Here is an 11,835-nt window from a genome sequence, read left to right on the forward strand (position 1 = left end):
TGGCTGAGTAGAAAGGTGGACCAGGGCCAAAACCGGATGAGCTAGTCCAAAAAATCGGCTGAGCTAGTATTTGAATACCAGCCTGAAAACCAGCTGAACTAGTATTTTTCAGAGAGCAATTTTGGCCAAGATAAACTTAAAAAGGTTGTACTACATACTTTCACTAAGGATTAAAAAGGGTAAAATAGAAGTTTTTCAAGGATTTTGAGCTTTAGTACCAACACCAACCTTCTTTTTGAATCCCCCTTGATAGTACGACGATTCCAATACTCAAGTTAAATATAATATAATTAAGTAACTCCTTGAGTCATTGGTGTCTCATGTGTGATTTCTCCATGTCGTTGCTTCATAAGGATCACAAACATCTTTGTCTCACCTTTTGAAGCAAACACAAATCGAGCCTGTGACTTGAACCATTTCACCATATATGAGCTCAATTCATAGCTTCAAGTCACCTTATTGATGCATCAACACAATATAACTCTTCATAGCTGATTAGTTCATCGACTTAGTGCAAGTACTCTCTTCTTCACCTTAGCAATGGTACCTCAGTCCATAATTCGTCACTTGGCCTTCACCTTCACTTAGTTCCTCGAAGCCCTTTCCTTGCTATATTCACCCTATCAAGCCATTCTTGAGTCACATCATATTGAGCATCTATTGAGAGAATCATTTCTTCGATATTGTGACATTGCTTGAATGTCATCTAGATATAAATGCTAAGATCAACCAAGCTCTAGTTTGATTCTCATAGAAGCATGTATGGACTAATAGTAATATGGTCAAGCCAATTCACAATTCATCATATCTTATTCACTTTGGCTTGACCAATCCTCTTAATCACTTCAACCTCTATTCTGGTCGTATTTATGCATAGTGATTTCTCAAGTCTTGTCCATATATTCAAACCAATATAGATACCATATTATATCCATTTGCATTGACTCACTGGTTATTTAACCTTGTGTTGAACCTTTGTTCACTGATCATTATACACTATTCAAGTATGTTCATCATACTGAATTTATGTTCAACACTTAGCAAACTTGTTAGACCTTTAAATGTGTTGTTGGATGAATGCACTTTCACAGGCGTATCCATTGAGAAGTCAGAATCGACCATTGAGAGGGTCGTGGACTATCCGGGCTCAAGCCACAGACCATCCGCCTGTGTGCAGAACAGGCAGACAGGGCATAACGGCTATATGGGTGGTTGGAGCTATAAAAGGGACCCCAACAAGCCCATTAACAGAGATTCATTGATCAATATCATACACAAGATTTGGGTATTCACTCCTATCTACAAGAGCAACACTTATATACACATCAAAGCCTCACAAGTGTCACAAAAGACAGATCAAACAAGAAAGAGCTACTCGTGTGCGTTTAGTGATAGTGCCTTGTGAGAATCATTGAGAGAAAGTGTGTGCTACCTCTTGTGATCATTTGAGTGTGGAGTTTTGACTCCCATTCATTGTAAACCTAGCAAGAGCCCCTTATCTTTGTGGTTGGCCTTGCAGAGACTTCGGTCTTTTGTTGACAAAGAAGAAGGAACACTCGTAGGTCTTGGTGACCGTTCGAGAGAGGGAAAGGGTTAAAAAATACTCATCCTTTGTGGACTCTTCAACGGGGATTAGGTTCTTGGTGAACCGAACCTCGGTAAAACTGAGAGCACCTAGAGCGGGGGTGAATAGGTGATCCTGTAAAATTCAACACTAAATTCTACAAACTTGATTATAAAGATGTTAGTGCAAGTTAATCAAGTCTGTGAGCTCTTGCGAACACAGATAATCAATGAGAAGGCAATCACAAGAGACACACGATTTTATCCCGTGGTTCGGCCAAGTAGCACTTGCCTACTTCCATGTTGTGGCATCCCAATGGACGAGGGTTGTACTCAACCCCTTTCAAGTGATCCAATGATCAACTTGAATACCATGATGTTCTTTTCTTAGTCTTTCTCCCATTTGCGAGGAATCTCCACAACTTGGAGCCTCTCGCCCTTACAATGATGATCACAAAAGAAGAACAGAAGTAAGGGAGGGGAGAGCAACACAAACAAGACTCAAATCGAGAGCACAATCACGCACACAAGCCACAACTTGAGCTCAAAACACAACGCACGGAGTTTTCAACTCAAATGGAGCTCAAGTCACTATCTCAAAGAATCGAATGTGTGAAGTTGGAGTCTTAGAATGTTTCTAGTCAGCTTGGGTGACTCCTCCATGCGCCTAGGGGTCCCTTTTATTGACCCAAGGCAGCTAGGAGCCGTTGGAGGCCAACAAGGAAGGCCATCCTTGCCTTCTGTCGAGTGGCGCACCGGACAGTCCGGTGCGTCACCGGACAGTCTCTGTAGATGGTCTGGTGCCGATCTCCTTCCTTTTCTGGCGCAGATGACCGTTGCACCTCCGGGCTGAATGGCGCACCGGACACTGTCTGGTGCACACCGGACAGTCTGGTGCCCCCTTCCGACCGTTGGTGCGGGCCACGCATCATCCGCGGATTGCGCGGTCGACCGTTGTGCAGTCGACCGTTGGCTCAGCGGACAGTCCGGTGCACCACCGGACAGTCTGGTGAATTTTAGCCGTACGTCGCTGATCCTTTTCCCAAGAGTGACAACTTCACCGTGGACGACTCACCGGACAGTCCGGTGCACCACCGGACAGTCCAGTGAATTTTAGCCGTACGACGCTGATCCTTTTCCCGAGAGCGACGACTTCGCCACGGACGACTCACCGGACAGTCCGGTGCACCACCGGACAGTCCGATGAATTATAGTCGTACACCACCGTCGAGTCCCGAGAGCGGCCAGTTCACCTTGGACTCGCCTGGCGCACCGGACACTGTCCGATGCACCACCGGACACTGTCCGGTGCACCCAGATCGAGCAGGAGTTGACAGCCAACTCTTTTCCAATTCCTTTTCTCCTGTTTCTAGCACTTAGATAAAATATGTTAGTACTCAAAACAATGTACTAAGTCTAGAAACGTACCTTGTTACATGATTTGCACTTCTTCAATCGTTGGCACATCCAGAACTTAGAGAATGTGTGTTGGGCACTTAATCACCAAAACATTGTAGAAATGGCCCAAGGGCACATTTCCCTTTCAATCTCCCCCTTTTTGGTGATTTATGCCAACACTTCACAAAGCAACCAAAATAAGTGCAATATCAATGCAAAAGAGAACCAAATTGTTTTTGACTCTAATTTGTCATATTTGGATCATTCTTTGCCACCACTTGGTTTGTTTTTGCAAATCAAATTCATTCTCCTTATCTCTAATTCAAACTCACTTGTTTGGGCATAAAGAGAGAAAATCCAAGAGTGAAATTGTTCAAGTGCCAAAAACTCCCCCTTTTTCCCATAATCATAAATTCTCCCCACAAGAGACCAATTTTTACAATAAGATACAATAAGTATTTTGGACAAATCAAAAGTTCTAACTCTATTGTTTTCAAAATTCTCAAGTGGTAGCTGATCCATTTGCTTTGGCCTTAATTTCTCCCCCTTTGGCATTAAGCACCAAACGGGATCATTCTTGGCCCTTTAACCCCATTGCCTCACCAAAATTGTCAATTAAGAGCAAAAAGGCAATAAGAGCATAGAAATGAACTTGGAGTTAATTACACTAATACCGGAGTGCAGTGGAAGTCTTTGCATGGTCCAAGTTCACCTTTCCCTTTCAATTCACCTTTGAGACTAAATCAAGTAAACTCGAACACAAAAGTTAGTCTCAAAGGGTCAAGTTATAACACTTCTCTCCCTACATATGTGCATCATTCACACATGGACTTGTGAGTTCCGGGGATCCCTTGCACAACTTGAGCACCATAAGTAAGCAACAATTCACATAAATACATGAAGTAACATGATCAAAGGGCATAGAACACATGTATGCTACAGATCAATCCAAGTTACGCGAATCTAAGACATTTAGCTCACTCGCAGCCTGCAAAAGGTTTTCTCATCTAATGGCTTGGTAAAGATATCAGCTAGCTGGTTTTCGGTGCTAATATGGAACACCTCGATATCTCCCTTTTGCTGGTGGTCTCTCAGAAAGTGATGCCGGATGTCTATGTGCTTAGTGCGGCTGTGTTCAATAGGATTATCCGCCATGCGGATTGCACTCTCATTGTCACATAGGAGTGGGACTTTGCTCAGATTGTAGCCAAAGTCCCAGAGGGTTTGCCTCATCCAAAGTAGTTGTGCACAACACTGTCCTGCGGCAACATACTCAGCCTCAACGGTGGATAAGGCAACGGAGGTTTGTTTCTTTGAACTCCAAGACACCAGGGACCTTCCTAGGAATTGGCATGTCCCTGATGTACTCTTCCTATCAACCTTGCATCCAGCATAATTGGAGTCTGAATATCCTATTAAGTCAAAGGTAGACCCTTTTGGATACCAGATCCCGAAGCAAGGCGTAGCAACTAAATATCGAAGAATCCGCTTAACGGCCACAAGGTGACATTCCCTTGGGTCGGATTGAAATCTAGCACACATGCATATGCTAAGCATAATATCCGGTCTACTAGCACATAAATAAAGTAATGACCCTATCATAGACCGTTATGCCTTTTGATCAATGGACTTACCTCCTTTGTTGAGGTTGACATGTCCGTCGGTTCCCATTGGTGTCTTTGCGGGCTTGGCGTCCTTCATCCCAAACCGCTTGAGAAGGTCTTGCGTGTACTTCGTTTGTGAGATGAAGGTGCCGTCCTTGAGTTGCTTCACTTGCAACCCAAGGAAGTAGTTCAACTCGCCCATCATCGACATTTCAAACATTTGAGTCATCACCCTCCTAACTCCTCACAAGACTTTTGATTAGTAGAACCAAATATTATGTCATCGACATAAATTTGGCACACAAAAAGGTCACCGTCACAAGTCTTAGTGAAAAGAGTGGGATCAGCTTTCACAACCTTAAAAGCATTCGCAATTAAGAAATCTCTAAGGCATTCATACCATGCTCTTGGGGCTTGCTTAAGTCCATAGAGCGCCTTAGAGAGCTTAAAAACGTGGTCAGGATACCTGTCATCCTCAAAGCCAGGGGGTTGCTCCACGTACACCTCCTCCTTGATTGGCCCGTTGAGGAAAGCGCTCTTCACATCCATTTGAAACAACCTGAAAGAATGGTGAGCGACATAGGCTAATAGAATGCGAATAGACTCTAGCCTAGCCACAGGAGCAAAAGTCTCCTCAAAATCCAAACCTGCGACTTGGGCATAACCTTTTGCCACAAGTCGAGCCTTGTTTCTTGTCACCACCCCATGCTCGTCTTGCTTGTTGCGGAACACCCACTTGGTTCCCACAACGTTTTGCTTTGGACATGGCACTAGGCTCCAAATTTCATTCCTCTTGAAGTTGTTGAGCTCTTCCTGCATGGCCAACACCCAGTCTGGATCCTGCAAGGCCTCTTCTACCCTGAAAGGCTCAATAGAAGAGATAAACGAGTAATGCTCACAAAAATTAGCTAGACGTGAGCGAGGTGTTACTCCCTTGCTTATGTCACCCAATATCTGATCGATGAGGTGATGTCGTTGGATCGTTGCTCGGACTTGAGTTAGAGGGACCCGTGGTACTTCTTCCTCCAAAACTTGTTCTTCTTGTGCTCCCCCTTGATCACACGCCTCTTCTTGAGGAACCTGTCCATCATCTTGAGTTGGGGGTGCACCATTGTTGAGGAAGAAGGCTGATCTTGCTCTTGTTGTTCCTGTGGTCGCACATCACCTATTGCCATCGTGCGTATTGCGGCCGTTGGAACATCATCTTCATCTACACCATCAAGATCAACTTGCTCTGAGGTCTTCTTGAGGAGGCGATGAAGGTTGAGCCGGTTTATGGCGTGGCAAGCTGTGTTCACAGCTTCCGACCAAAACCGCTTAGGCGTCTTGAATTACCAAGCATCGTTCTCGCCATGTCGATGAGCGTCCTGTTCTTCCTCTCTACCACACAGTTTTGCTACGGTGTGTAGGGAGCGGAGAACTCGTGCTTGACGCCTTCCTCCTCAAGATACTCCTCCACTTGTAGATTCTTGAACTCAGACCCGTTGTCGCTTCTTATCTTTTTCACCTTGAACTCAAATTCGTTTTGAGCCCTCCTTAGAAAGCGCTTTAGGGTCCCTTGGGTTTATGATTTATCTTGCAAAAAGAACACCCAAGTGAAGCGGGAAAAATCATCAACAATTACTAGACCATACTTACTTCCCCCGATGCTAAGGTAGGCGACGGGTCCGAAGAGGTCCATGTGAAGAAGCTCCAGCGGTCTTGATGTTGTCATCACATTCTTGCTGTGATGAGTGCTTCCCACCTGTTTTCCTGCTTGACAAGCTGCACAAGGTCTATCTTTCTCGAAATAGACATTTGTTAGTCCTAACACATGTTCTCCCTTTAGAAGTTTGTGAAGGTTCTTCATTCCAACATGTGCTAGACGGCGATGCCACAGCCAGCCCATACTAGTCTTAGCTATTAAGCATGCATCTAGATCGACCTCCTCTTTTGAAAAATCCACTAAGTAGAGTTTGTCGTCTAATACACCCTTAAAAGCTAATGAACCATCATTCCTTCTAAAGACAGATACATCAACATTTGTAAACAAACAATTGTAGCCCATGTGGCACAATTGACTTACAGACAGGAGATTATAGCCTAGTGACTCTACTAAAAATACATTTGAGATAGAGTGCTCGCTTGTGATGGCTATTTTCCCAAACCTTTGACTTTGCCTTGGTTCCCATCTCCAAAAATAATCGTATCCTGGGAATCCTTGTTCTTGACGTAGGAGGTGAACATCTTCTTCTCCCCCGTCATGTGGTTTGTGCATCCGCTGTCGATAATCCAGCTTGAGCCCCCGGATGCATAAACCTGCAAGGCAATTTACACTTGGGTTTTAGGTACCCAACTCTTGTTGGGTCCTACGAGGTTAGTCACAATAGCCTTTGGGACCCAAATACAAGTCTTGTCTTCCTTGCATTTGGCCCCCAACTTCCTAGCGACCACTTTTTTATTTTTACATGAAAGTACAAAAGTGGTGTTGCAAGCATGGAATATAGTAGCAGATTCATTACACATTTTTTAGGCACATGATGCAAAACATGATTTTTCCTAGGCCTATTTCTATCATGTACAAAAGTAGAGCTAGAGGCAAACATAGCATTTGGATCATAATAACCAGCATGAATATAACTCTTATTATAGTTAGAATAACTACCAATTTTCCTATCATACATAAAAGCATGGTTTCTCTTAGGAATATTAGCCATAGGGGCCTTCCCTTTCTTCTTGTTGGGAATGGGAGCCCTTTGGCTTGTTAAGTTCTTGGCTTCCTTTCAAAAGCCAAGCCCATCCTTAATTGAGGGGTGTCTACCAATAGTGTAGGCATCCCTAGCAAATTTTAATTTATCAAAATCACTTTTGCAAGTCTTAAGTTGAGCATTAAGACTTGCCACTTCATCATTTAATTTGGTAATAGCAGTAAGATGTTCTTTACAAGTATAAACATTAAAGTCTTTACATCTATTGCAAATAACTACATGTTCTACACAAGATCTAGTAGTATTAGCTTCCTCTAACTTAGCATTTAAATCATCATTCAAAGTCTTTAAACTAGATATAGATTCATGACAAACAGACAACTCGGAGGATAACATTTCATTTCTCTTAATTTCTATAGCAAGAGATTTTAATTTATCAAAATCACTTTTGCAAGTCTTAAGTTGAGCATTAAGACTTGCCACTTCATCATTTAATTTGGTAATAGTAGTAAGATGTTCTTTACAAGTATAAACATTAAAGTCTTTACATCTATTGCAAATAACTACATGTTCTACACAAGATCTAGTAGTATTAGCTTCCTCTAACTTAGCATTTAAATCATCATTCAAAATCTTTAAACTAGATATAGATTCATGACAAACAGACAACTCGAAGGATAACATTTCATTTCTCTTAAATTTCTATAGCAAGAGATTTTTGTAGCCGAAGCAGCTTCAGCTTGCTTGTTGGACGAAGCCATCAGCTCAATCAGTGGAAGTGAGTTCACCGGAGGTGGGCGCCAATGTTGGGGACTTGTTCTCAAATGCTATGAATTAAGAACAAGGCAACACAGAAAAAATGTTAATGGTTAATGCCCTTCGTCCTTCGATGCATTATTTCCCTTAGGATATAATGATCTTCAGACGAAGGCCAAGAAGGACATACCTTCATCATCACAGTATGTATATTAATGAAAGAAGAAGCATATGAAAAATAGGGATGACATAAATGATCATATGACAACATTAATTTCCCCCTCATTATATCATTATGAATGAATATGAATAATATTGAATTACATTTATACCTTCGGCTTGACAGAAGGCAAAGATCCAAGTGTAACGTGCTAGCAAATACACATCAGCGTGAACAGTACGGGGGTACTGTTCATCTATTTATAGGCACAGGGCGCAGCCTGTGAGATTTTACATTCATGTCCTTTACAAAAGATTACAACTATGACACAGGCTCTCATGGACTAATTGGTCATTTTATCTTTAAGTCGGTGCGATCCTTCGTCTTGAGACATGTTACTGTGCCAAAGCTTCATGGATGGTGGCTTCGGCGTTGCTTTTGAGATGATCTGCCGAAGGTATCTCCTCTTTCAGGATCTTCAGCGACGAAGCATACCCCCAACAGTAGCCCCTTCGCGGTGCTAGATCGTTCGCGGTGCTAGATCGTTTTTCGTAACGAGCTTGATCCGTGAAAAAGTATCCTAGGCTTCGGAAAGCCGAAGATCCGAAAAACACCTTCCCTGAGCTCGTTGCTGAGAAACGATTAAAATATTCCGAGTGCAAAATGGTCCCACGATGCGTCGAGCATACGCGTTCTGGCGATTCACCTTCTCAAGTTCTGCAGCCCACCATTCAGTGAGCGCGGGCGACTGTTCATCCGGTGCGGAAGACTTGGCGATTCACCTTCCCGCCTACGGCAGTATATAAACAGACGGGTAGGTGTGAAGTTACCACAACATTCATTGCTATTGCACTGTTTTGCTGCCAAAAATTTAACCATAGCCTAAGCTTGTTTGTTGCACTCAACCGAAGCACCACTTTTGCTTTTGCTTCGTCTCAAGAGGGAACTTCGGCAAAAATAAAAAAGGCCAACGATTTCATCAAAAATTGTAAGAAATTCACCATCAAATGGCAAGGGTACGTTCCACCGCCAGGGTTACACATGACGGAGAAGAAGCCGAAGCTGCTGAAACTGCTCCGATTTCCGAAGTAATGAGACAGTCAGGGCTGGTAGTGCCGGAGGACGTTTCTGACGAAGGTGCACCTGCCGCCGAAGCTGAGCAAGTTGATGTTGAAGAAGGTGAAAGTGAAGAAGAATACAGTGCCCTTCCATCTAAACCAAGCCACCTGGAGTTTGGAAAGTCTACTGTTACCGAGGATGATATGCCAAAATTTTTAAAGCTAGGTTATTTCAGTGAAGCCAAGAAGAAGCTGATTCGTTTTGGCGGAGAGGAGATCACCCAAAGCCATAAAAGGATGAGGTGGTAGTTTTTAAAAGCTTCTTTAAAGCAGGATTGAGATTCCCTTTGCATGAAATGATTGCAGATGTTTTGGAGAACTTCGGGATTTATCTTCATCAGTTGACTCCTAACGCCATCGTTAGGCTTAGCGTCTATATTTGGGCTCTCCGAAGCCAGGGGGCAGAACCACTTGCTGAAGGCTTCTGCCGGGTACATGAGCTTCACTATCAGACAAAAGCTAGAGAAGATGGGCTGCATGAAAACTTCGGGTGCTACAATTTTGCTTATCGCAAAGATGCAAAGTCTCCGGTTATTAGCTACCGTACCAAATGGCCAACTAGCTGGAAGGCTGAGTGGTTTTATGTTAAGGTTGATGAGAAAAAGGAGAAGTTAGTTCAGAGCCCATTGGACTTAACCTTCGGAGAAACTAGGCCCCAATGTGACATGACACCGGGGGACCATTCCAGATTGCTTTGGGCGAATTTCGAGTTGTTTCGGAGCATATTGGTACTAGGGATTTGGTACAAGAATTCCTAGCTTATAGAATATTCCCAACTTTGAAAGAATGGGACATGCCAAAGCTCAAAGGGGAAAAGAAAAAGAAGGAACCCGTTCGGCTACCATATCATTTCAAGTTCAAAAACACTTCAAAGAACCCTGCCAAGAGTGGTTGGAGACAATTGAGGTTATGTGCAACGAGATTTTAGGCAATTACACGAGAAAAGAAGATCAGCTGATGACTGCAGCCTTCAGCACCCGACCAAAACGAAGATTAAATCGGGTAATGGATGCTCTGAATTTTGAATATCCAGACTATGAGCGATTGAGTAAGGGCGCCGAAGGGCAAAAAAGAAAGAGAGTTGTCAGTGTTGTGGGAAGGCAGGCTGCTAGAATGGTAAAAGAAGATGAAGAAAAACTAAAGAGGAGAAAACTGAGCCATGAGCCGAAGGCAATCGCCCCGAAGAAGAGGAAAGTTACGGTCCCGAAGCAAAAGGCAGCTGATAAAGAAGAAGAGACTGCCTCAACACCTTCTGCTGCTGACATAGAAGAAATTCTAAAGGTAATGACTGAATCCTTGCCCATCAAGCTAAGTCCACTGGGGCCACATCTGACAAAGCTTTTACAGAAGAAGGAGGAGCCCTCGGCAACGAAGAAATTTGCTAGGCCAAAAAAACGAAGAATTATTACTGTGACAGAGGCCATTGAAGAAACACCACCACCAGCTTCGGCGCCAAAAATGCCAGCTGTTGAGAGCGCTGCAGCTACCGAAGTTGCACCTGCTGAAGTTGCAACTGCCGAAGGTGCAAACTTAGAAACTACACTTTCTGATATTGATAAAATACTTCTGGACATAGCCGCAGAAGAGGCTGCCACAGCCGCCAAAGAAACCATGGCCACAATACCTGGGAAATAGAGGGAAATAGCCGAAGATACTTCAGAAGAAGAAAGTTTCAACTTTCAAAGCTTAATTGGTCAAGAATTAACAAAGGCCGAGAAAGAAGAATTGAAAGACTATGCGATTTCCTGCGGGTATCAGCCAGGAGCACTACTCTTCGGTGGTATTGACGACGAAAGCCTGGGTTGCCTTCGAGACCGAACCAGAGCAAAAGTTATCGGTACTCTATCGAAGAGTATTGGCTTCCCGAAGCTTGAGACCGATATTAGCCGCTACCGACGACAACATATCGTCGGTAGTTTATTCTATTCTAACTTCAAGGTAAAAACTTTTCTTTGAGTTTGCATTGTTTTTATCATCAAAAGTTTTTTCTAACGAAGGTTGCTTCTATTCAGAGTATGTTATTAAGCAAAGCTTTGAGGATGCAGCAGGAACTTGAGGATAAAAAACACGAAGTTATAATTGAAGGGTTAGAGAGCAAAATAAAAGATCAAACAACTACTCTTGAAAAGAAAGATTTTGAACTTCAGACAATGGAAGGTTTACTGGCAGAAGCTGAGGCCAAAATTGCAAAGTTGGATAAAGAGCTTCTCTCAAAATCAGAGAGTTTCGAACAAGAAAAACAGAAATTTGATAAAAAGCTTGCGGCTGAAGCCGAAAATAGTTCAAATTTGCAAAAATCAATGAAAGAGCTTCAAGATAAATGTCTGGAGTTCAGCAACCGATGCGTGCAGCGGCTAAGGAAGATCTTCAACTCGGTTGGAGCCAGCTCTGAAGAATCTAATCCTTCTGTTGAAGACCTACCGGGAACCTTCGAACACATTGAGGGCGAAGTTGATGCTCTTGATGAAGTCATAGCAGGTCACGGTGATTTCTGTGCCCTGCTAGCTTCTCGGGGCACAACTGTTGCCTTCATGAAGTCTGGTTGCACA

The sequence above is a fragment of the Zea mays genome, chromosome 8, assembly GCF_902167145.1.
Source record: "Zea mays cultivar B73 chromosome 8, Zm-B73-REFERENCE-NAM-5.0, whole genome shotgun sequence".
In the NCBI taxonomy this organism is placed as follows: domain Eukaryota; kingdom Viridiplantae; phylum Streptophyta; class Magnoliopsida; order Poales; family Poaceae; genus Zea; species Zea mays.